The sequence below is a fragment of the Branchiostoma floridae genome, chromosome 10 (genome assembly GCF_000003815.2).
Source record: "Branchiostoma floridae strain S238N-H82 chromosome 10, Bfl_VNyyK, whole genome shotgun sequence".
NCBI classification, from domain to species: Eukaryota; Metazoa; Chordata; class Leptocardii; order Amphioxiformes; family Branchiostomatidae; genus Branchiostoma; species Branchiostoma floridae.
In genome coordinates this window covers 23,589,189-23,592,641 of record NC_049988.1, presented here as the reverse complement: position 1 = coordinate 23,592,641, position 3,453 = coordinate 23,589,189, and positions in this window count along the sequence as shown.

The following is a 3,453-nucleotide window of genomic DNA, read 5'->3' as shown; positions in this document are numbered from 1 at the left end:
GTAAACCGCGGCCTTTCACAAGCCATAACAGATAACTACGCCTGACATCGTGTTAGAAACTTCTTCCATGTACGTGTGTTAGGGAGGGAGGCCTTAAAACTCGACAAGCACACGGATATTCAAGCTAAAACTCGATGTTTTGCTTGCCGGGCGTGCGGTACGCCGCCTTTTCAACACTGAAGACTGGTGATGTTCTGCCGCGCGGGCGGCTTTTTTTCCAACATGCCTCAATTTTTAATAAAAAACTATTATTACCTGGCGAGGTATGACGTTTGTCGAGAGCACTGACGGGGTTAAAGTTTTGGATGTTGTGATTTAGATGAACTAGAAAGGGATTTGTCGGGTTAGCGGCCGATTCCACGGGCCGGCGGGGGTGTTGGAGGGACGTCCCCTATGCCCGATGACCATACCATTTCCGGAGGAGCGTCCCCTAATTGAGGGAGAAACATCCCCTTTCCAAGAGGAGCGCCCCCTTAAAAGTCGAGGAGTGTCCTATTTTCTAGAGGAGTGTGCACATTCGCGAGGGATGTCCCCATTCGATTGGTCGGGGTGTTGATGGATAAAAAGCCACATCTGGTCACTGAACTGCTCTAATACTAAGTGTTGCAGCATTATTTCTCCCCGAGTCAGAATTATCAAAGAAATTAGTGAAGCGGCGGTTAAAAGGCCACACAGCAAATTCCCTGCCCCATTTAGGCAGGAATGATTGTTTTTATTAGTATTCTATTCTTAACGTACTCGATGTGTGATTTACCGTCTCATCCGAGGGACGTCACTAACCTAAGCTTGCAGTAATTTTACCTGATTAAAGTGAGGAATATCACGTGAAGAATATTCACCAAGGTTTTATCATTGATTCTAACCGAGGACCTCTGGGATCCAGGCCCCAAACTCTGTAGTTAGCTCACACGGCACACGTGACAGCCGCACTGCCCTTTAGATTTTGTGCCCGTATTACTATTGTGTTTTACTAACGTGTAAAACAGATTTGCATATAAACGTTAACCTTCGAAATGTTTTCATTGGATAAACCTTGAGTCGACGTAATGTTTGCTTGATTCACAGCCTTTAACAACGAATCTTTTTTTCTCTATTCTATCAAGCACAAGTAAATACTGGTTTCTTAAGATATCCTAGAGGTTATTGGCAACTAATTTTCTAATAGACTTGCCTAAATCCTCGTTAGAACTTGAAATGTGTTATCATCTGTTTGTGATACCAGCTGTATACACATCACATCCTCCTGAGTTTGTAGACTACATGTCACAATGATTGTTAAATCTGGTGTGTTCAGACCCACAGAAGTGAGATAGGCACAAGACACGTACTAGGTGGGTAATTTCAACGGCCAAAATATGCTTGCGAGAAAATCGACAGAAGGTTTTGAAGATTGAAGTTTCACCCGTCGGACAAGTTTTGACGTCATTGCAGTGAAGAAGGATGGGCGGGTGTGAGCTGGTTCTATCGCAGTTTTTCATTTTCAGTCCCTGGCTGCGAAGAGAGAGTAGTCGGCCCACCCAACAACATTTAACAAGAAAAAAGACTACCCTCACCATTTTTACAGATTCCTTGCCGAGTTCAGTTGAGGGAACCAAACAGCTAAAATGCAATCGTTAAGCAAAGACGCTCTTTTAATCTCAAATCCAACGATATCCTATATCGTAAACCACGTTGGTTCGAACGCAGTGTTATCGAGGCAATGTATGAAGCAATGCAAAATGTGGGTTCAACGACAGCAATGAGAATATTGATAATTGTCGTAGGACCCATCGTTTGGCTCTTTGTAAAGAAACAAGCGATTTTTGTACTGTCACGTTTTAGTTTTCATGCATGGCCAACTTTTGTATGTAGAAGCAGCTGAGACAGATTCCCATTCTCAACAGGAAAGAGACGTTTACTCTACTGATTTTGAGTAAAATTGAACAAGGTTTGGCTAGAGAATCTATCAATCTTGTATGTGTATTGCATCTGACTCCCGTGTTCACGTTGTTATTGTGAGTTCTTAGTGGTACATGTAACTGAAAAACAGGTTTCAACTCACCTTTAACCTTCGTTCTGTTTGGGTAACGTTAAATGGAGAGGAACAAACAGGGTAACCTTTCACCACTCGTTTGATTTACTGAAAACTCCAAAACAACATTTGACTTTTGTCGATAGACGCGTCCATAACATCTTATTATATTATAGTTCATCACATAATTAATTCATAGTTTTGGGTTAGATATCTGTTAGACTTCAGTCAACGAGGAAAGATATTGAATGCTACATTCTGACATGTGACTGTTTTCAAAATTTATCAATTTGCGAATAATCAAACAAGGCAGATATTAACTCCCCTGAGTATGAGAAAATATCCCGGCCAAGTTGGATATTTGACAACTACAGCTTGTATTGCATCTGACTCCCGTGTTTACGTTGTTATTGTGACAGCTGCATCACCTTTAACCTTCGTTATGTTTGGGTAACGTTAAATGAAGAGGAACAAACAAGATAACCTTTCACCACTTTTATTTTGCTGCAATCTCCAAAATAACCCTTTTCTTTGGTCGACAGACGCGTCAATAACAACTTATCAAGCTAAAAATATGTAAAAACTAAAACGGTAACGTACATGTTTTGACAATTCTACATTTCGGAAGCTTAAGGGCACTGTGTAAACTTCACTACTGTTGACAACACCACACGCACTAGGCCGGAATTAAGTTCTCTGCCTGATTGAACATACAAACCTTTACCGTCCACTACATTATTGTATAATTTTTTATGTTAAGGACGGTATAGACTATTCTACGTGGTGTATTATTCTACATGCGCAATTCTACACTCAAACACAAACTAGATTGTTGATATATATATATATATATATATATATTGTATTGTTGCGCTATATATGTACCGCATTGCTACATAATATATATGTAATAAAGTGCTTTGAAATATTGCTGCACATATGCCAGATTCTATAAGTATTACTACACACACCAGACTATACAATAGATCATAGTGCAGCTATATAATAGTTTCTACACACATGCCAGACTATACTAGTATTACTACACACACCATACTATACAATAGATCATAGTGCAGCTATATAATATTTTCTACACACAGACCAGGCCATACTAGTATTACTACACACATTACAGACTATAAACTAGATCATAGTGCAGCTATATAATATTTTCTACACACAGACCAGGCCATACTAGTATTACTACACACATTACAGACTATAAACTAGATCAAAGTGATGTATAATAGTTTCTAAACACAGGCCAGGCTATACTAGTATTACTACACACATTACAGACTATAAAATAGATCAAAGTGATGTATAATAGTTTCTACACACAGGCCAGACTATACTAGTATTACTACACACACCAGACTATACAATAGATCATAGTGCAGCTGTATAATAGTTTCAACACACAGGCCAGGCCATACTAG